This window comes from Cyprinus carpio, chromosome A22 (assembly GCF_018340385.1).
Source record: "Cyprinus carpio isolate SPL01 chromosome A22, ASM1834038v1, whole genome shotgun sequence".
NCBI lineage: Eukaryota > Metazoa > Chordata > Actinopteri > Cypriniformes > Cyprinidae > Cyprinus > Cyprinus carpio.
The window spans coordinates 20,504,291-20,528,784 of NC_056593.1; positions in this window are offsets into that span (position 1 = coordinate 20,504,291).

The window sequence follows — 24,494 nt, forward strand, 5'->3', positions numbered from 1 at the left end:
CAATTGGGTGGGACTTTACAGTCTTTCATTTTAAGAGCTGCTTTAACAGCAAACTGAATTTTGTTTGTATTATCGTCACAGAACTATTTTCCTGTTTAGACAACCGTAAACTGCTGCTTTGGCACAATCTGTAATTGTATAAAGGACTATATAAATAAAGGTGACTTGACAATTTCTTCAGAGAGAGAAATGTTTTTGTGCAGTCTAATTTGAATTTTTTTTTTTTTTTTTGAGAATTGTACTAGTAGCCTAAAATTTTCAGCTTCAAACTCTAAACTCTAAACTGTAAATTGTTCACGGAGGGATTGCGGTGTAGGATGTTACATAAGGATGTACAGGCGTAATGTAAGCTCCAATTAGAATATGCTAGTCTTCTGAGAACCAAACCAGCCTCTTCTTGGCTTATATCAAAATCCTCCGACATTTTTCTTTTACAAAAACTCTCGTTTTGGTATTTCTAATTTGTGGAACAGTGTTTTGGTTTTCTGCTCAATCTCCTCTACAGTACGCTTCTGTGTTCGTCATTTCTCACCGAGCTCATGCTAAGTCTACAGTCCTATGTAAACCCATGTACAACATTAGCTGAAGCTAAGATTATGGTTTATAAAGCTTTAAATATTGATAATTTTCTTACACCAAAAGTATCATTTCACTTCAGAAGGCCTTTATTTAACCCCCTCCCCTGGAGCTGTTGTGGAGTGCTTTTTATGATGGATGGATGGATGCACTTTTTGGTCTTCAATATCTTGACCCCCATTTACTGCCATTATAAAGCTTGGAAGAGCCAGGACATTTTTCTAAAATAACTCAGATTTAACTCATTAAGTCATAACACACCTAGACTGGCCTTGAGGTCAAGTAAAATCATGGGGGTAATTTTTTATTTTTGGGTGAACTATCCCTTTAACACAGCCGCCGGCCACTGTCATACATGAGAATTCAGTCGTTGTGTTGGTTGCAGCTGGCCCTACAGATACACAACATTTTAGTGACCTGCTTTTATGGGTTTTTCTGCTGCTGACTGCCGCACATTAGAGGAGCTTGTCATGTCCCCACACTGGCATTTGCCCCCAGGTCATAATAAAGTGGAGATAAAATGGCACAGGTTATATGTAAGCGCGAACCTCGTCCTAACCTGTTGATTCTTGAACACCACTGATTGGCTATTCCATTCAAAATGAGTCAGAATTCACTCATGGCTAAAACACTGAATTTTGTGTGCGCGCTTCCCACGAGTCCCTCTCACTGTAACCAGATGTAAATAAGAGGTTCATTGATTAACAGGAACTTTGTGAGATTGGGATGAACTGAAGTACGTGACAGCTTGTTTAGTGCATTATAAAGGAACTATTTGCAGACTTTCTTCTAGGCTATATGAATCTGTCCAGAATTTGAATAAAAGTTTTTGTTTTTCAGGCTGCTTATGGCCATATACCCTCTACATGCAGCAAAGTTTCATGAGTGACATGTAAACCCCATACCCCCTCATAATAAATGTTGGGTTTTATTTTCGAATGAAAGCAGAGTTAGACTTTCTGTTTTACATCCTCTCATGAATACACAATGTTTGTGCAATGAAACTGAACATGAAGCAAAATTTAAAGGTCATTGATCAACAAAATGGAGGATCGGGACATTAATATGAGGCAGAAATGTTTATGTCTGCTGCACTCTGAAAGCTATTTGCTGTTAATTACCATATATTAAATAGGCAAACAGCTCCTTTGGTTTGTTTTGCAAAGCTGTTCTTCAAAGAGCATGTGGTGATGGATTTAGGCAGTATGGCATAGTTTTAAGATTAGGCTTTGTTTATGGGATTTCCAGCAGTGACGTATTCAACTTATTTGAATTAGGGCATTACTGATACAGATTTCGCAAACTAAAATCTAATAATCGTAAAGAGATTTTTAAGAAGATAATTGTATTATTTAGCCCATGCAATTTAATTTGCATCATCAACTAGAAGCTTGCTAGTGTAAACAAAACTATTAGCAATAGATCTGAACATGAGCAGAATCATACTTAAGACATCAGTGAGGTACAGAGAGACTGAGAAATCTATGTTGACATATCAATACATATTTCTGTAATAATTAACAAAGGTTCAGCAAAACAGAAGTCTGATCATTTATTTTTTTTTCAGCCTTTTAAATTTTTTAAAACGATGGCTTGCAAATGTAATCATTAATAGCCCATTTTATCCTTAGAAATCACAATAAATGCCCATTTCATAGTTCACACAGCTCTTTAACAGCTCTTGTTTGCCTTTTATTATTTGCATTTATCATTGCTTCTCTTTGCTATCTGCAATCATAATGAAGCTAAAACAATTATTGGACACATAAAAAAAAACAGTGACAAATGAATAGGTAATTAATAAATGTATGAACTTTAAAACAATGAAAATCTCTCTTCTTCACAGAAAACAAATCTTATATGTCTGATATAGATGTTTGTAAAAGGTTGGTCCCCATATAGTGGGACTAGAATGATTTTATGTTCACTGGTGAGTCACTGAGGTCGTAACAGATGGAAATACATAATTAAAAGGCATAGGCTCAATGCATAAATGAAATCTGTGCTGGTTTTCCCTGTCATGACACCTACAGAGATTTTCACAATCCAATGAATTATGAATACAAGAAAAAAAAAAAAACATGTCACAATGAATCCATCAACCTAAACTGCAAGTCAGAAACATGAATATTAGTAATCATACTGTTATTTGCTATTTAACAGTGATTCAGAAACAAACCTGTAATTCTAGGCAGGAAGAAAAAAAAAAGAAAGAAAAAACCTTTCCTAGATGCAAATTAATGCTATGTTTATGTGCATATACTATTTGCATATAATATATGTAGGAACAGCATTTTGTAAGATCTTAACACCTCTGTGACATTATGAAGTTGGTAAATGGAAAAGAAAATGAAGAAAACTGTTGCAGTCACCAGTCTTGAAAAGCATACACCCTCAAATACACCATTTTTTTTTTCTTGTTTAAAGTCTCAAGAGCTACATTTGTGGGAAAAAAAATATGTAAAGCGCATTTTCCATTCCTTGCAGAAAGGGTTTTGCTAGGAAAAGGGCATTGTGCACGTACCATTTCTTTGTAACATTTACATCAATTTCAGCATGTTGAAAGCCCTCAGGCAAATTAAGAAGCTTCTACTTTTAGATTCTCAAGCTGTTAATACTGATTCAATACGAAGAGAGAATTTCATGAAAACCAGAAAAAAACGTCTAAAAGGGATTTTTTTTCTACATGTTTTTCTATTCACCTATATCTTATTGTTGAAAAGCTTTTTGAGTTCTACAGTATAATGCTTTAAAAAAACATCAAAAGGAATGCCACATTTACATTTAATTCAGTTTAGCAGATGAAATAAAGGAACACAACAAGCAATTTGTAATGAAAGCTCACAATATGTAGTACACAATGTCAAAAATAGAAGCAATTTGGGCGATTGTGTTTTCCTTAATAAACATAGCCCCTGAATGTTTAAATAACTTATCAAAGATACTCTTTGCTGTCTTTGTCTGAAAGAACATTCTTTTGAGGCGATTCTTTTTTAATGAACCAAAATGAGCCAAGAACTTGTGGAGCAACATGCATTCAAATAAGAATAGCTGTTTCTTTAAGTTTCTGGCATGTGCTGGATAAACATACAATATCATGAACTTTAACATGAAGGTCTTGCTCATTAAGCTAGTTAAAAAGCCTATCCAGACACCAATGCCTGCTCAAGACCAACATCCACAACGTAACTCCTAACCAGCGACTGGTTTTCCCCGCATGGGATACATTGTGTTTGCAGTAAAGTAGAATGCCAATAAAAATATAGCATTTTTTAATTATGTAGTCAGCTTGTTTTTCCAGAGCCATTGTAAACAATTCATATGTGAAAAAGCATTGGGAAAAAGACATGACGATTTGTTTTTTTGAATGATGCTGATGGGGTAGGACACTTTTGAGGATGATGTGCCATTCGCGTACAGATTAAACAAGCTAAAGCTCAGTCCAATGACCAGCTCCCATTAAAAGATAATACATAATTATACATACTCTAAGTAGTACTGCTTTCATATCATAGCAGTTGTTGCCTTAAGCCTCATGGCTGTGCCATGGCTGAAAAATTTTCCCTGCAAATATTACATCAGTTATTATGTGGTTTTACGTATTTCTGTCTACTGAACTAGCCATAACATTAATTATGAATTAATCATACTTAGTTGGTACTTTTCACTGAACTGGCTAAACAGCTTTGCAAAATGGTCTGAATCGATTTGCATTCGTTTTGACCATTCACTCAGTGAATCATCTAAAGCAGTTTCTTCTACAGTAAAACAGGCAGTATTTGGATACTTAAGAACACAGAACAAATTACACTGGATGAAGTGGATATTTATTTACATATTTATCCCATATGTCTCACGCTTCCCACGTTGAGAAGATTCCCTGTTGCTCTTTTCTCACAAGGACCAGTGCCCCTCGTCAGGTGTCAGGCGGTTTGGTCTCTTTTGGGGGTCCAAAAAAATCCATTGAGTAGCTTGACTTGGAGTGGTTGGCCCCAGAGAAGCCAGCCTGCAGCTGCCTTGACAAATGGTTTCTTTAGCCTGGGCACCACCAGTGAGCTCCTTGTCAAAGACCTGCCACTTTCTTTTCAGACTCCCTGTCCCAACACCTCTGTACCAGTCCTCACCATCAAAACACCGCTGTCTCCTGGAAGCCCCTCTGCTCACCCTCATCCTACTATCGTTGTGGTGGGGATCACCGTGGACCTGCCAGTCTCCATTGGGGTTGTGGCTGGGGGATCCCTTTTTCCTCCACCTCTAGCCTCTGAGTTCCCAGACTCCGTGTCGGCCCTTCGACCCAACAGCTCCACCATGGCTCCGCTGGGCTCCCTTGTCCCTCTGCACTGCCTTGGTCTGTTGTCAACTATCTGCCCCCTCAGGACTCCGCTCCGTCCGTGCTACACAACTTGTCCCTCCAGTTCTGTCAGGCTCCTCCTTCCCTCCAGCTTCACCTTGGTCTTCTGTTGCTACATCAACTCCATATTGGCTCTCCGGATCCTCCCCATGGCTTTTTCAGCTCTCCGTCTCTGCTTCGGGCTCCACTGCCACCTGCTCCTCACCTTAAGCCCATCCACCTGAGCTCTCAGCCATTCCTCTCCATGGCTCCTCTCTCCATCGGCTCCATCGTGGATCGTCCAATCATGGCTGTGGCCTGGGTCCCACCTTGCTCCTCCTCCAGTCCCTACTGTCCCTCATCCCTGGCTCCATCCTCCATCTGATCCACCCAGGACTCTGTTCGTCGTTCTCCTCCCAGGTGGCCGTCCTCCAGCCAAACCTCCACCTGTATTGTCTGCCTGTCTTCCTGCCAGCCCTTTGCCATCTCCACTCTTTTGCGCTCCTCCTAAATCCCCCTCTGTCCCTGCCTTTGTTGTTTTTGAGGCACGAGGTCACACCTTCTGGGAGGGGGGCGAACTGTCCCACTCCTGGACTGTTTGTTGTGTTTTCTTTCCCCATGTGCTCTGTGTGACCTAGTTTTTCTGTCTCCCCGTTCATTATGTCATTTGGTTCAGGTGTGTTCCTAGTTAATTATCTTCACTTGCCAGCCTACTTAAGTTGTGTTTTTGTTCACTGTTTTCTGTCCGGTATTGTTGATGTTACCCTGTATGTGTTAGATCCTATTCTATGTTATAATCTTTGTCGTGCCTTCATCTCCCTAACAGCAGTAGCATGACATACGCATGTAGTCTTGCACAATTAGTCTTTTTACTTGCAGTGAAGTCTGGTCATTATGCATTTAGAGGTGGATTCATCTGAAATGAATCTGACTTCTAAAATAAATATTTATAGATTTGTGTGCGGAAAAAGATGTAACCAATAATTCAGTGAAATTTGTCGATCCCTCTTTCTGTTCCGGTCAATTCCACATCATGGTTAACAAATCTCTGCGTTGAATTCAGTTAAATTTAGCCAGCTCTTATCAGTTTTTGAGTACAAGTATAACAGTACATCAAACAGTCAGTGGATGTGCCTGAAGCTGAGACTAGTTGGAATGAAGACAACACAATGGGATTTGCAGTGACATTCCTCAGAAAGGCTTGTCAGTGTTCATTGGGATGACAGCAAGTCTAGGAGGCACAGAAGTTGATTTGTTGGTCAGCACCTGGACATCCAGACCTTGTGTGCACATGGACACCATACATTTTTTTCCACCACACACAACCTTAGTGCAGAATGACACAGACCAGATTAACAGATTATTAAAATAGACAATAATTGCTGCTTTTTTTTTTTTCTTCTTTGAAAAGGAACTTTGTGTCCTAATTAAATACGATCCCAACAAAATTCCAGTGAGCATTTGTTTGTCCACACAGCTGTGACATATCGATAGAATTAGACAAAATCAATCATAAACAATAGCCAATCAGAAGACAGAGTGGGTGGCCTTTCAATCTGAAGCATAGTCTTGCACTCGCAATGAGTTCACAGTTTGAATGCTCAGGTTTACTCCAAATTATTTTCAATATATGAGGTTAATTATCTATCCATTGTTGCTTCTATTATGGCTATTAGTTTACTCACATATACAAACTCAACAGAAACCATTTTAATATTATATACAAAACTCAGGCAAGCAGTACCTGAGCTTCAGCCACTCTTCGCCTATATAGCCATTGTTACTTGTGGCTAGTTAGGGCAAAAACTTCAGATTAACATGAAAAGGATAACTTTTATTGTGTCTGGTCGGACACGGTGTTAGCAGAAAAAGATTAAATTAATTACATCCCATTCTCAGACCAAATAAAGCAATTGCAAGTCCTGACCCTAAAGTACAGCCTGGGACGCTATCTGCCAAAGCTAACAAAAAAGATTTGTTTAGCATTAGCAAGTGTTTCTTTTATTTTGAGCCTGGAGGTTCAAGGTCAACATTTTTAGACAAGCTGTATTTTTAGGAAAGATATATCAATTGTAATGAGTACTGTGTTCATCTGATATTTCTGATTATGATTTGAATATACCGATTCCAGTGATGTTAATAAATAAGTTTAATTAAAACATGATTTTTCTCTCATGTTTGCAGCCTCAAATTTTAATAATTGTCCAGATGATCAAAATCACCAGGGATTGGTGTTCCCATCAGCTTATATCTTCCAGTGAGCACTACTGCTGAAGAGCATTACGCAATACATCGTCTCTGTGGAGAATATTTCAAATGACCAAGGAAAGTGAATTACAGCTAGGAATAAATGAATCATTAATCAAATACTGGTACATTTAATTAATCATATATGTAAACTTATGTTATTAAAGTATATGTAAAGCAGTTTGACACTTTTAACTGCATTGGCGATACACATTTCGTTCACCACCAAATTCCCCATTCAACAACCATGCATCATGTACGAATGTGCATTATTGTTGTTCAGTTAATAATTTTTGTTACACAACACATCTAAAATGATGACAGTAAAAGGTGTGTTCCACCCACTGATCTTTTTGTTTGGAGGTCTTGCAAACATGAAATTACATAAATCCAGGCTTAGTATATCTCTGTGTGGACTATATAGTGAAAAGAAAAAAAAAACTTTCTGACTATCTTTAAGCATTTTGTTGTTCCGTGTATATTCTCTAGTTTGTAGATCGGTGTAGTATATTGTGTTCAGCAGTGTTTAGTACATGCTGTGGGTGAAATTGGCCACAAATCATGGACCAAAAAGCAGGACTTTTCAAACACTAAGAAGGATTGTGTCCAAACAAGAACACAGAACTACTGCAGCAAAGTGCCGCAATCCCAATATTCACACTGAAGGAGTCTGTTTCCACACAAACCACAGAGAGCTTCACAAAGCCAGCATCCATAATCCAGCACACCAATAGTCACCAATGCTTAAAATGCAAAAAATATGGTGTCATGATCATGAAACCTGGACAGCTGGAGCACCAAGATGAACTTCTTGGAAGCTGTATTAAGAGCGAGGGATGGTAAAACATCTGAATAAAGAAATATTGCCTATATACATGAAGAATTTTTTTTTTTCTAGTATAATATTTTGACTACCACACTGTAGGCCTATATCTATTTAGTCTTATAAGCTAAACTGACAAGTTGCATGAAAAAAAAAAAATCATGCAGTATTTATTTCACCATAGGAAAGACTTGAGCATGTGAACCTCACAGGCTGTATCTGCCAATCACAGGATGCTGAGCCTCATGAGCGCTTCTGAAGACTATAACGGTTCCCTTTGACATACAGAGCTGCTGTTTTGCTTTGTGGCGCTGAAGTGCACACCGCTGTCAATTCTTCTTCCTCTGTATATTCAGAAGTCGTGTATTCGCCTGACACCAACTCATTTCCCTTCATGAACCTGTGAGTACCTGCTTTGGCCTCCTCATCTGTTGCATGCTGGAAAAAAGTATTTTTGTTCAAAAAAACCAAAGTTACCTAGCAAACCTAGGCACGTATATCACACACACATATAGAAATCATATTAAACATCATTTAAATAAATAAAATCTAATAAATAAAAAAATATATATATTTTTTAAACAAATTAAAAGTAAAGAACAATCACGAATAAAAAGGTACAAACCAAAATAAAAAATACACTGCTGCAAATAAATAAATAAATAAATAGAATTGATTGCGATAATTACTATGAAGTAATTTCCTATTTCCAAGTTACTACATTGTTAAGGCTTTTTTTTGTGTAATTTTGTGACTTTCAGTTCTTAGCTATTAGACATTACTCAAGAATTCTCTTATTCCATCAACTTTGCTACAAATTGGGTTTGTCCCTCCTCTGTGTTTTTTCTGTATAAACTGCAAAAACTCCCCATTATGCTCCGCTGAAGGAAAAACCCAGTTCTCGTTGTAACCTTGTACCCTCAATACTGTGTCTCAAAGCCACAACAATATGCAGTCAATGGATATAAGAATGCTAAAAAAAAATGTTTTAATCAGCATTTCTGTGACTGTTCTTTTAGTTTATGTTGTGTTTTTAAAGCACTTACTTTTTCTAAAATCGGTGACTCTATCGTCCGGCACATCCACGATACCTCTCAGCTAAAGGTAAGGTGCGCAGTACATTGTTTTCCTGGTGTGCTCGTACGTTCTTTATGTGTTGCTGTGCCAGGTAACTCACAAACCTGAAGGGCAGCAAGAGCCTCAGATCTGTCTGTTGCACCGCGGGGGTGAACCACATCAGGCTGCGGCGTCAGACTAGGGAGATCTTCTGAGGCATCCTCGACTTCAGGAGCCTGATCGAGATAAGTACACTAGTAGCACATTGCCCACAACGAAGATCGTTGTCTGGACCACTTCCGACGTACCACTCGAGGAAATTAAAAGTTCAGAAGATTATTTTGCGCTAAATGAATGGCTAATTGTTGTGGTGTAATGAACAGAAACTGCTCTTTGTTTAATAACTGGAATCTTTTTTCTGGGAGTGGACCTAGGCTCTCTGTGCTGATAGCCCTGCACATGCTTCTGGGAGGAGGTTGGCAGTGCCAGGAAGTCTTCTTTGTAAAATGCTGTCTCAGGTGATGTTCCCTTTGCCAGAGGTTTGTAAATTTGAGCTTGGCCTCTCCGGTGCGGGTTCGGCCCTCTGCAATGCTTAGTAAGCTTTAAGTACACACACTAAGCTCTGTGTAGATTTCTGAAAATCCATATGGTGGTTAAAGTGTGCACGTTGAACCACTCTGCACAATTTCTAAAAGCCACGTAAGGGCAAGACTCTGCATACTTTCTGAAATCAGTTACAGTAAGGGTTACAGTAATGTGTTTACGCTGCTCAGCTGTCGTTCCCTTTCTTCGAGTTGTGTTTAGACCTTGGTTCTTGGGTCTCCACTCAACCCAGTGTGTTTTTATTAATACACTTCAAGCATCGCTTCCCTCAACATGAAGAGTTATTGTGAGCCTGGCGCTTCCCCTTAAGCGGCCGAGTTCTCTCCCCTTGTGAGGAGTTGAATTCCTCGCATCCAGCAGCATCAGGTAAACTAGACCCATCCTTCGCTTCTCTGATGCGCTGAGTTTTTGGCAAGCTTGCAGTACGCTTACCCTTCTGATTCTCATGATCAGGCTGTAGGTTGAGCCCCCTCTCTTGTTTGAGAGTTGGGTTGCTGCTCCCCTCGATAGGTAGCCTACGGCTGGCCCGTTTCCAAGCAGGATATGCTGCAGGGGAGGCCCCCTCGTCTCGTGATAGTTGGGTTGTGCTCCCTCAGCTTAGTAAATTATTGCTAGCTGTTCCAGCTTGGAACATGCGGTAGGTCGAGCTCCCCCTCATTTGAGAGCTGGGTGTTTTGCCCCTCCCCTCAGCTAGGTATTTTACTGCTAAGCCGCTCCAGCATTCAAATTACCATAGATCGAGTTGATGACTCTCAAATGTATTGTTTTGGGATGCACCATTTGCCATCTATGAGCTGCGTCTAAGCAGTGCCATGAGAGCCCCCCCCCCTTTAGGAACAGTAGTTAAAATCCATGTTTATGGTTACGTGTTGGGCACGTGGAAGTCTTTGCACACTTTCCTGAAATCCATACTGGGGTAACGTTCGCACGCTATTACTGTCTGCTTTCTTTCTAAAAATCCTATATGGTGAGGGCTTTGCGCGGTTACTTCTTGCCGGCCCGAGTTCTTGAGTTGGTAAAAAGCCCCGTTCATCGTTGGGCGCCTCTCCACCTATGTATCCGCTCGGATACCTATTATGTTAACAGGGTGTTGCTACTAGGGATCTGTTGAGACAGTTCCTTCAGCAAGCTTAGGCAAGAGCAAGCGGTAGCCCCTTGTGACAGAGCAAGACTTAGTATAAAATGCTAGGGCTCTTTGCCGTATCCCCTTTAAAGGAATCTTTCTTGGATTCCAAGCCTTGAGCTCTACCCCGGGTCGAGGCCCTAACAGTTAAGTTTGGGTATTAGCCTAGTGTCCTTTGGCCGTAAGGACAGTGTTTAACGGACAGCCCGTCTAACGTCCCCGGGGCAACTCCCATGGAAAATGGTAAGAGTTGGTACTTAGTAACTCACAATGATTTCTGGGCCTGGGCACTCCCCTCAGCAGGGCGGTGTGGTGTATACTTGTTGTCCCCATTAGCGACCCCTAGGAGGACACAGTTGCGACGTTCCCTTGAAAAGGAACGTCTCAGGTGACGAATGTAACCATGGTTCCCTGAGTAGGGACGAGACACTGTGTGTCCTCAAGCCTTCCATGCCGGCTGTGCGCTTCATGACGCAAGCTTCAGAACAAAAAAGTGAATGCACGTGTTCTCCCAGCACCTATTTTATCTATAGTTGCACCGGTATTGACGTTAGGGGCTGTTTGCCGGCAACTTGGTTGGTATTTTTTCAATGTATGCTTCAGACACGGGTAACGATTGAGAGCGTTCCCCATAGCCACGCTCTAGAGGATGCAGTGTCTCGTTCCCTAATCGTAACCCTGAGAGACATTATATGGTAGGGTGACCATTCGTCCTTTTTTTCCCTGGACCGCCCCACCTATCTCTCAAATGGACTATTGACAGGGACTTTATCTAACACAATCTCAGTTAGGAGTGTCAATGGTCAAATTTGAGAGATAGGTGGCGTGAATGTTGAGAACAAAGCGCTCAGGACAGTTCGGGACATTGTGGTGAATCAATTGGTGCAAAACCGCAAAAATACTGTTCAAGTTTCTTGCAGAGACGGATCGTTTTGTGTCCTTATCACAATCATGTATCGTCAGGAGCCACCAGGGTTTTATTTTGGTTTGGTTTGTTTGTGTAGGTTTTGTTTTTTTTTTTTTTTACTGTCAAAGCTGTGATTCCCATTCACTTCCATTATATGACTGACAGATTGCAACAGTTTGAGTTAAAAATTTTCGTTTGTGTTCCACTGAAGAAACAAAGTCACCTACATCTTGGATGCCCTGGGGATAAGCAAATAAACATCACATATTCATTTTTGGGTGGACTATCCCTTTAAGCCTGAAGCTTAATTCAGAAATTCAAAGTGAATTAAGTAAAATCCCCCCTAGTTATGCACTATTTATATTGTAATAAATTTTAAAACTTAAAGGGTAAAATGTATTCATCGTAGCTGACCATTTGGGTTCGGAAGTATTTTTCACATGAGGATAAAAGACCAACACTAGATGCAAAGTGCTTATTTTTGATATTATATGGGGTTGCAAACAACGGACCTTACTACAACCAAATATATAAGAATTCTGGTCATTTACAGAATCGGCTCTCATGTTTGTAAAAGTGTCCTCATCTGTATTTTCTTTTTAAATACAGATAGTAAGAAACGTCAGAAACTGACCAGTAGATCAGAGAAAAGGCAATTGAGTTCATCAGTGCGAATCATCAGAATGATTTTGATTGTTGTTTTTTTATTATGGACTAATAGATACGTTACATATTTAAATGTTGCTTGTCGCAGTTCAATTTACGAGCCAGATGCAAGTTGATTGACTATTCATGTTTTTTTTTTGTTGTTGTTTTTGTTGTTTTAACTCTTGTTGAATAAATGCCTTTTCTGAACAAAAAAGATGCTAAGTATTATTGTTGCTATGTGTTATTACATTTGTAATGGGGACGAGTTTTAAAACGTTAGGTTATAGTCCAGGGTTGTGGAATATTCACAAAAATGTCTTTCATTACGATAAATCTAACTGGGCATTCTAATAGGCTTCATCACACAGTGAATGCTTTAGATGTTTTTTTGGGTTTTTTGCAGAAAGTGAGTGGACATACTCAATGTTCGCTTTGCATACACGTTAAAAAAACAATTGCAATACCTATCACATGAGACAATACGATATTGCACACCACGCAGGGAGCAAGTTTTGTTATTGGTGTGTGGTGCTGTACGGAACTTGAGAAGCGCCCGTATGACGCGCTTTTTGGGTGCCCCAAATGTTTCCCATTTTAAGTTTTGTTTTTTTTCTTGTTTTCCTCGTACAGATGGAGGCATCCAAAGCATCGGTGCGCCCCCATTTTATATGGAATCTTGTCAGTGTTCCTCTCTAGAGTAAACCCCAGATATATTCATGGTTTATCAAAAGGTTGTTAAAGCTGTTTCTTAAGCAAAGCGAGTTCCAACAATCGTGCCAAAACTACCATTGTTTCACAAGTGTAAGATATTATTTTCATTTCAGTATCAACACTTTAGTGTCAGTGTGTTCTTTTTAAAAACATTTTACAATTTGCATTGCAGTGCATTAACTATGGAGACTTTAACGACCACAATCTCTTGGTGAACCCATGGATCCTCAAATACAAGAACTCTGGAATTCTTGATTTTGGAGACATGAGCTGTGGGTGTTTCATATTTTGAGCGGGAGCCATCTCCTCATGTACATGATGATTGAGAATCCCAATCGGGGTAGATGTTGGAGGGCCAGTGGTGGAGGAGACACCGCGGAAAGCGTTTTTTCCTCTCAACTAAGCAGAAAGAGACATCACGCCACCTTGCTGGTTCTCTGTTGGTTCTTCCATTCCTTGGTTTTTGGCTCGACACGCTGGTATGCATTGAAGATATAGTTCACCTTCCCAAAAATGTAATTTTTACACAACAACTTGAAATAATTAAATTCAATGGGGACTGCCACTGTCCAGCCCCAAATGTCAAAAACAACAACATCAACAACAACAACCACAACCACAAAAAACATGATGAATGTATGATAAAATGGTGGTCCAAAAAGTTGCACATTAAGTCATGATGATGTTCAAATGGTGTTGCATATCTTAAGCTATAGCACGACTTTTGGCATTCATGGTTGGAGCACTTTGGTAAGATGTTCCGTTGTTGAATAATTAAGTTAAAATTGAGGTTAATAGTTTTTGTTGAAAATTTTAGTTTGTCGAGGTCCTCAGAATTCTCTTGGATTGGCTTCAGAAACCTCGGACTATAGTGCACATGTAATATGGATCACGTTTATGATATTTCATGTGTGCCTTTTGAGAGCTTGAAAGCCCCTTCACACTTTGATATAGTGGAAAGAGCAAACCGAATACGTAATTAAAAACATCTCCCATTTTGTTCCACAGAAAATAGAAAGTCATAGATTTCTGGAACAAAAAGAGGCGAGTGAATATTTACACAGTTTTAATTTTGAAGTAACTAACCACTATTATAAGTAGAAAGGTTAGAATGTTGAAAGCAGACCTTTCAAGCAAAACATTAACCACAAAGAGCAACAAAATCAAAATATTTGGAATCTGGTTGACTGATGAAAATTAGAAGAAATCCTTGCTAATGACTGATTAATAAAAAACCCAGATTACACAGGGTCCTGAAACCCTCAAAAATATTTTCTTTGTTTTTTACAGGATTCTAAAATATACCACATTGTAATTTGATTTAATAAAATGTCTGGTGCCAAGTCTATCAAAAAAAATAAAAAAATAAAATGTCAAATCAAGTGTACCAATCACGTGTACAAATCAGAAATAATAATCATAAAAAAAAATAGCAAAATAATCAAGGGTCCAAATCAGGTGGACAATCAAGTGTACAATAAAAAACAAAAATACATAAATAAGTGTTTAAATGACATATGTTAATGCCAAACATATTGTTTGGTCCAGATGTTGGTCCATGTTAAAATACTTCTGTCAGGACCGGGACTAGGGTCGTCAAAATGAGAGACAGTTAGCACAAAGTTTGGTTTGGGTGTTATGGTTCTGTTCATTGTTCAATAATAACCCCACTAGGGTAAAAAAAAAAACAGAACAGAACAAGGCAGATATCATGTGTTATTAAGATGTCGCAGCATTATTCAAGAAAAATGAGTCTGATTTCAGCAAGGAATATCAGAAAGCCAAGTCCTGACTGTGCAAAAGGAGGAGTTGGGAGCAGGAGGAGGTAATTTGCTCCTGAGCAAGTGGAAAAGCTGCTGAATAATACTTGATTTGAAAGCTTATATAGTAGGAATGCCGTGATAGGTGTCATATTCCTATAGGTAGATGTGATTCAGCTGATGCCATTCTTACACTCATAGCGCTAACACTATATTTTTGATTATGCTGCCTTTAAATAGAGAAGTGGAAATTTTGTTTAATATCATGATTGCTCATAATTCTTCATATCATTATGATCAGATGCTAAGAACGACTTCACAGCGACAATGCCTTCAGTAAAAGCAAAGAATATGGCTTAGACTATACAGTAGTCTACTCTACTGAGCACAATGTTAATTAATTTTCACACATCTTGTGTACCTCTATTTGTACATCATTTGTGATAAAATGCAACTATTGGCACAATCAGTTGTGCCAAAGAACCCGGTGATCACTGGTGAAGTCTGCCGTCTAATGTAAGGTCTCCTGTTGTTTGCTTGCCTTGTGACCTGAAAAGTGAGACAAGCAATGGCAAATGGAGAAAACACAAATTAACTTGCTTATACGTCACCTAACAGATCATAGACATATGAATGAATGAATGAGAACAGGGCGTTAAATATTGTTCAACTATTATGTGTGTTATTTTGTTAAATGTTTTGTTGTAGCTGAACCCGAGAGAACCCCACTGTGGCCTTATTGTCGCCTGTGAGTGCAGTTTATGTGTGTGTGTGTGTGTGTTAAAACCAGTGGGCAATGACTCAAATGAAAACATGCAAGAATTGCATTGAAAATTTCTTTAAAGAGTCAGATTTTGAAAATTTGATCTGTTTCTTTTATAGTACGGGGTTTTCATTTTGTTGGGGGATCCATTAATTGTTTTTTCTCTCACAAATTTTTTGCGATCCCAAGTTGATCAAATATGAACTTCCCAAAACATATAACAAAATCCAGGCTCACAGCAACAAGGAAGAATGGAATGCAGTCCGAAAACGTATACTTTTTCAATAAGTTCATATATGAACTTTGCTGAAGGTTTTAAGATAGTTAGCTAAACATGTATTATGGTTGCTACTCATTGTGGGACTAGATTGGACATTTTTCAAAACTGCAGTATCGCATTTTAATCACCACTAGAAAGCGCCGCTAACCGACACATAATGAGAGCATACATTATTCCACGAAAAGCGTTTCTCACACATTGGTAGAACAGGATCTTACTCTGATTACTCAGAGTTAGCTTTGCTGTGAGACGTTTGTCCTTTGGGGTGTTTGTGTATTTTGTAACATGTATCACGTAATAGATGTTTTGGAGTAGTATGGGGCCTATGGTATTTGTTTTCCTATTTTATCTATCCAGGTCATTTGGGCCTGATTTCCACAGACAGATGCTTAGACTAACCAGGATTAGGCCAGAGTTCAATGAGGAGATTTAAGAATTTTGGAGTAAACATGCATTAGATATAAAACATTAGAAAATGATGGTATGTCAATTACTGACTACTTCTCCATTACTGAGCAATATCACCTTGGCCAGAGAATGAGGTATTGTTCCCAAATGTTCACTCGCACGGCCAATCAAAACCTTATATTCAGACCAACACAACGATTGCTTTTAGAAAAACGCCAAAATTTGGAGCCAAATCACTGATCGTTCACGTGGGTGGGAATCTTGTATGTGAAGGTAACATATCAAGACATGTCTGCAAATATCTTTTATTATAGGACTGTATAAGATCATGTTTATATGTTGGGTGTGGTGTCCGACCGGACCGAATCTGATTGTAGGTGGTATGGGGACGTTTTGGACCAAAAAATGCCAGGGCTGATAGTTTGTCCCAGTCCAGCCCTGGTTGAATTAATAATTCAGTATCATAAAGGTCTTTTGATCTACAACAGCTCATAAATGTCTCTGCAACGACTCAGAAGTGAGGAATGCTAAAAAGATCTTGAAAGCGTTGAGACATAACATCCTCTCCTACGAAATAATCCTCTTGACAACTTTGCAACAAATGCTACACCATCAGCAAGCCTGCTCTGAAATGGAAGAATGCATCTGCTGTAGCACATTGTGTTGGCAAATTATTCAATTATTAGATGCAGTTTTTTGAGAGCTAGAACACCCAACGCATCCTTTTTTTTGTGTGAATTTAGAGAGTGTTTGTAAACTAAACCCGAGCCTATTTTCTTTTATATACACATTTTTAAAATGTTAATAATATTTAATTAAAAGTACTTTTAATTTTTTGGAATCTGAATTACATAATCCAGGATTACATTATCTCAGTTACTACCCAGCTCTGGCTGCCAAACCAAATGTTATTCCAAAGGAAGGTTTTGAATCTTTGGATTCAATAATCCAAGCAATCCACAATCCAAAGCAAATAAAATCCAGTCCTGACCTTAAAGTTTACTTTTCTAGAGTTCCTGTTTCATTTGGAAATACCTCACAGTGGGTTGCGTATGCACTGGTTTCATGTTTTATATATAGAATAAAATCCACCTGATTTTATATGTACAGTAATTGCCGAGGCATTCTATGGTGGTTTTGTGGTGCACATGCGGTAGCAGGGCATTGTAAGAAGCTATTGGCTAAAAGGCAGTGGTGTATATTTGAAAATAATTGTGGGACAATACTTGTAAAGGACACAAAGACACTGGTGAAACAGATCCACTTACCCTCCGATTGACTAGAACGCAGCTAGGACACTATCATTTTCTGGGACTTTGCGCATCTAACAGTGACTTGGGCACAAATTATCCCAGTGCCATATCACAAATGCTCCTCTGTATTGATATACTGTAACCATTATTGACTGTACAATCTTTGACATCCTGTCTAGAGCCAGATTACAGCTGGCAGGCCAGAGTTATTGTGAACTCATGAGTCCCCAGAGGAGGCTGAAAGACTCGAGTTAAAACATGATGAGGAACCGATATTGGACGCTTGGACTCTTGCCCTGTTTCTTGTGCACCTCTGGAGCCAAAGGGCCGTTCCTGCCGGGACGGGAATGACCAATCCGTAAACGGACAAAGGTGCAGAGACTTAATAGCGAGCGCTGATCCACAGGGTTTTCACAGTCATTTTGGCGAAAGAAAAACTTGGACCTCACTGTGAAGTTTTATTAGAAAAATAATGTGAAAAATTCACTATAAAGAAATCAAAAAGCAAATCAAAGAGAGGAAGACTTTTAAAACATCAACGTAAATACACAATTTTCATATTTTAAATATAAAGACAAAGAATTAATAAAGTGACATTATGCAGTGTTTTGTCTTGAAAAGTGTATTTATTTATTCAGTTTTTTATTTATTTGCCAGTGGGACAAGCCAACAGGAAATCATTGGGGGAAGCCAATAAACCTTTAAGCCATAACCCGTCTCCACACAAAGCCAACTTTAATGTTTTTATGCAGGTTTGAAAAATTATCTGTAATAGAATGTGGGAACTTGCCTTGTGCTAAATAACTATAGAAGTAGAAAATTTAGAACTCTGGTGATTCCGGCTGCTTGCGTTGCTTTGGTGCGGAAAGCATGAGAGCTGAACTGAAGCTGTATCTGGCAGGACTGACACATGATTTCCAGGTGTTTTCAGTGTTGAGTTGTGGAAATGCATTAGAGTTAAGACAGGGCAATAGACATTTATTGGGGTGTATGGAAGGTGGAAACCCCGAAGACCCAGAAAGCATCACGCTTCACAAACAGAGGCCTGGCCTCCTCTGTTTATAATCTCATGGTCATCAATGCAAATCCGCCTAATACAAATCCACATGAATCATCTTTCTGAACTGTCCAGTCCTGCCTGAGTCTTTTATAATCTTCATATCCAAGGTGTTCACCACAGTATTCATAATCAATATGGAATCTGTTAAAACGGATCGGGCTTGATTAGGGGCGAACAATAACTTGTTCATAAAGGTTTCATTTAGATTTTCAGGGTGCAAAAGTCCATATTGTTGCATTATTGTAAGGGGGAGGTTTAGGTGTAGAACGTTAATAACAACACAGCTAAAAGTAGCAAATTCAATTTATTGGTAGCTTTTCCGTTTTTTGCTGTATCCCTGTCTAATGCCACCAAGCTAATTTCATAGCCAGCTCTTCAAAGCAAACAGCGTAACATCCTCCAGAAAGACGTTTGGTGAAGAAACCGAAGCCATTTTGCCTTATTTAGAGAAGTCTGTGTACCATCAAGGTAAAACTTACCATGCAGTTTGCTTTTTAAGAGAGCACTTTTCATGACTACCTTACTAACCCACTTAAGTGCATGGTTAAAAAGTTGTAGCGTAACATTACATATAAGTATACTTTTTTTAAGTGTGCTATAAATGTACTCTTTTGTCACAAGGGAGGATTATGCTTATTTTCTAGATATTTATTAACAGGTCCTGCTGTACACATTTCCATCAGTCACATGTAATGGGAAAATGATAAAACTAACACAGGGTGGTTTAGTCATCGTATCAGTTATTTGTAATATGTTTATGAGTGAGTTCAGACAATAGCTCATTTCTGTGAGCCCTTCACACTCCCTGAGCGTCCAGAGCTTCTAACAGACCGATGGGCATCTCATATTGTTCTAGCTCTGAATTGGAGGAAGAATCACAATCCTCATGTTTTCTTTTTTTCCTCCACGTTGACATCCGTTCCTCCCTTTTTGCATGATTTTATTCTGTCCTTGATTTTATTACAGTCTGCACAGGTTTCATTTCTTCGAGACTCATTTCTTTAGTAAACAGTTGAACATTTTCCCCCCAAAGTTTGGGTTTGCACACATTGTCCCATACAGTAAAAGCTAATCCAGTGAAAGGCGTTTTTAAGGTGTTGATTTTTATGAAAAATAATTTCAAACTAATGTTTTGTCATCATTTCTTTTTTTATATATATTTTAAATGCTTTTTATGCATAGATTTTTTTTACAGCTTTTCACTGGCCCAAAAAAACCCCCAAATTTAAATCTATCATTAAAAAGATCTTATTTTAAAAACTATTTTATACTGTATTTATATATATATAATATATATATATTATATATATATATATATATATATATATAGATATACATGATTTAGATATACATATAGATGAAACAGTTTTTTTTTGCAAAAGTTTGGTTGGTGGGTTAAAAACTTTTAACATGAAAAGCATGAGATAAAGAATACACTTAAGTATTAAAAAAGAGAAAAGTATCGGAAAATAAACAATATTTTTCATTTGTATGTCATTTCCAATGAAGCTGTAAAGTTATGAAAAAGTTGAAAATATATTTAATTGCGTGTATTTTGGGATACATAAATGCTAGCTGTGAAAAATAAAGCTTAGTAAGACAAACAGAGTGTCATTTTAATTCTGAATATGCCTCCAAATTTCAAATTTACACCTCTATCATTTTCCAAAACTGAATGCTACACACCCACAAAACACAACAACTCTAAACAAATACACAAAATATAGAATTTTATAATGTGGTGGAAATGTTGTACGAGACTTTATAAAAAATTACCAAAATTACACAAATCTCCAACACTGAACTCTGAATTTAGCAATAAACGCAATATTATTGGAGTATGCTTTAAAAAGAAAATACAATTGTCACATCTCTCTACTTCAAAATGTAATTTTAACTCATGTTTTTAGTTGCCTTTTCTGTAGTTTTTTCTGTAATTATTTGTGAAACATACCTTAATTTCTTAAGGAAAATCGAGTCAATACTATACTAACTGTGTTCAGTGTATGATGTATATATACAATGTTCGACACTGTTAGCAGATAAATTAAACTACGGAGAGTGAAACGTAGAAGGCCAAAACAGAATAAACTGCAATAATAGGTTATATAAAAAGATACTGTAGCAATACAAACACTGAGTTTTCATTTCTTTTGTTTCAGACTCAGTCCACTAAGTTGGCAGTGTCACCACATTATTTCCTCAGGATACTTTAAAGAGCTCTGTCATTTTCACCAACACACCTACCACAGGCAGTTAGGAACAGTTTGTAATAGCATTCATGTCTGACTGAAAGGAAGTGAACCTAATGAAGTGTCTGACAGTAAAAGCTGATCCGTCTCAGTAAAGACATTTAGAGGGTGAATCTCACAAAAACATGTCCCAGGTTCACATTTACCCCACAAATCAGAAAAATAAACAGTGTAATCTAATTATGACTAAGATTAAAAGTACTAAAAGTATTTCTGCAGCTAAGATTTTTTTTTTTTAATTGTAGCAATAAGTATTCATAAAAATTAGGCAAATTTGCTTCTGGTGTACTTGAATTAACCGTCATGTATGAACATGGCCTTTGCTTTATCGAATTCCTCATTGCTAATGTAAAAAGAAAAACTTAAACAAGTTTTATCTGTTAATTTTAGGGTGAAATATGACACGGACATGTTCTTTTCAGGTTTCACGAGATTTACTCTAAAAAGCTGGAGACAAAATTCATCCAAGAATTTCGACTGATTGTATTTATTAACATAATAATGTATTTATTATTTTTTAATACTTTACTCTTTAATTGCAAAAATACAGAGCCTTGCAAATGCTGTGCAAAAAAAAAAAAAAACATTTTTAAATTTTTAACTACAGTTACAGTACAGTAGATTTACCTAAATAACGGAACAAATTAATAAGTTGTAGGAATAATTTCTGGGCACAGTAATGGTTGTTTACTACAGGCTCTGCAACTAAAACGCTTTCTCTCTTGCAGGTTAATTATCTATTAGAAATTGTGTGAATAGTGTTATGATGGTAAGAAACACTGATGTAGATGACTTAATGGAGAGCCCATGTAGATATGTAGTGCAGTGTGTGTTTTTCAGTGAGTTTTTGTGCGTGCACATTGGGGTGAGGGGAGAACTTCCAGATGTGGTGTGGGCAAATCGCCTGTTGGGACCAAAACACAGGAACTTCCTCTGACAGCAGAGATTAATGGGGAATCCCAGGGAATCTTTTCATGAAATGCACAGAAGGACAGTGAGAAAGCAGAATTCCCCCTCCCACCTAAAAAAATGCAACGTATGGTAAAGCTCACACTTTAACCATTGAAATACACATTAACTGCTTTTGTTGCTCATGTGATCTGTCATGATCTGTCTAAGGCTGACATGTGAATGATGAAATTGGCCTCAACTAGTTCTCCCAAAAGATTTCTTTAAATTCCACATTTTCTTTTCTTGAACTTTATCTCCTGCTTCCCATCGATAAGCCCACAACAAGTATTCTATTGCCATGGGAACATTTAAAGTAACATGGCCAGTTGCTTTTCTATAGATGCCAGAGCTTGCTTTTAAGAATTTGAACATGACTGATGTGTGGGTTACTTGGGTCAAACTCCTACTTAATCTAATTTAATAATGTAAGAAGTTACCAAACAGACAAAAACTGTCTCCCATCTTGGAAAGGAAATATTATAATCTTTTACTGAATTTTTAGTTTTTGAAACATTGGTTTATTTATTCATATATTTAAATTAAAATTGTTTTGGAATCTTTACAGTATTTGGGGCATATATATTCTATTAAACTTTAGCTTTCCAAAGTCAAACATTAAGAAATTCACTCTGTGTAATGGTCACTTTTCTAGTTTGATAAAATTATTATTATTTTTTGTCTGTATTAAAGCATTCCATTTCATGCTAAATAATCCATCTTCAAAATGTAGTAATATAATTATGCCTTCAGTAAGGTAACAGTGTCATCAGTAAGAGGACTGACAGTTTTCCAGTTAAAATGAATTATGTTATATCAAACTGTAATAACCAGTGTAATTTAACTACAAAACTGTCACCCCTGTTACTGTCCACCCTGTTACCTTTCTGAAATCATAATATTATTAATAATACATAATAATACATAATACATAATATTTAAACTGACTAATTTAGTTTGAAATTGCACAATTTCAATTTGTTGTGATAGATGCCTTAAGAAAGGTAACAGTGTGCACAGTAACAGGGTTCATGGATTTACAGTTCAATTGAATTATGCCAAAAAAGGTGCAGTTTAATTAACTGGTATCATCCTTGTTACTCCACCCTGTTTACCTTTGTCTGAGTAATAATTACATTTTTTTTTAAATCAATTATTAAATTTGAAATATCACAATTTCAATTTGTTTGTGTGATAGATGCCTTAAGAAAGGCAACACTATGGACAGAAACTTGATGGTTTTTATAGTGAAATTGTGCCAGTGTTTTAGTTTGAGATTACATAATAAATATGATAAATTGATAAATATTAAAAACATTTTATTAGGTTTGAAATTGCAAAATTTGTTGCAATATATGCCTTCACAAAGGTAACAGGGTTTTTGACCATTTAAAACTTTACAAGCCTTGTGTTCATGGTCATGAAACAGCAAGGTGATTCAAAGAAAAACAATTTAACGGCTGGTATTTCTACATATATCCACTCCTCAATTATCAGTCGTTTCCTTTTTTTTAATCTTGATAAAAGTGTTGACATTTAGTCTATTTAGTCTTCTAAATATTCAATACCAACTTAAACATCAAGTTTCTCCAAAAGTTTGCACGCAAATAACATCATGTACATATTTTTTTTAGTGCGAACACTGAGTTGTGAGATTGAGTCATGACAGCATCTTTTTTGAATGAAAAAAAAAAAAAAAAATAGGGAAAAAGGTATAAAAGGTGTTTGTACTTACAGTCAGGGAGACACATGTGGGTTCATGCATGTAATAAGCTAACAGCCATGAGCAAATTTATTTCATTTTGTGCTGCAATTAGGGGCCACGCAACACAACCGGTGCCAAAGAGCAGTTTGCATTGTTTACTAGTGTTGCCGTGCAATTACAAACATCTGCATTCAAATACAACAAAACACTTCCGTCTAATCAGTTATAAAAGAGATAATCGGAATCACATGAAAATGTACAATATTATTGTACAGTGCAAATCGCTTAATGTCAGCATTTAAAATATAGGATTTAACTGATCAAACAGCAGTGGGCTTGCAACATGTGTTGAATTTTGCTTTGGAGAGTCTAAATTCTTAATTAATATTCAGACTCCTGGGGTTATTTACTTGGCAACAAGGACATTCAATATAGACCAACTAATAACTGATGTAAAATTTTAATTTAAATAAAAGCTTAATAGGTTGTTTTAATTATGAAGAGGAACCATCCTCCCTTTTGTTGAAATCATATTCATTTATGACCTACATCATGACAGCATGTTTTCATCACATAGCAATTCATATTAAAATTTAAAAGCTATTAATGCTAAAAAATTCAAATGTGCGTTTAATTTGTTAATCAGGCGAATTTGCATTTGACCCCAAAAGTAAAAAAAACAAACAAACAAACAACTCAACAACAACAAAAAAACTATATATTTGCATAAATGCAACAATAATTTGCATGATAGGTTCATCAGATTATTTTATATGCTGTATAGGAACTTCTTAACATGATAAACAACAATGAGCTTTTAAAGACAAGTTGGGGAAGTCGTGGCCTAGTGTTTCGAGAGTTTGACTCCTAACCCTAAGGTTGTGGGTTCGAGTCTCGGGCCAGCAATACCACGACTGAGGTGCCCTTGAGCAAGGCACCAAACCCCCAACTGCTCCCCGGGCGCCGCAGCATATAAAGGTTGCCCACTGCTCCCGTGTGTGTGTTCACTGCTGGTGTGTGTGTGCACACTGCTGCGTGTGT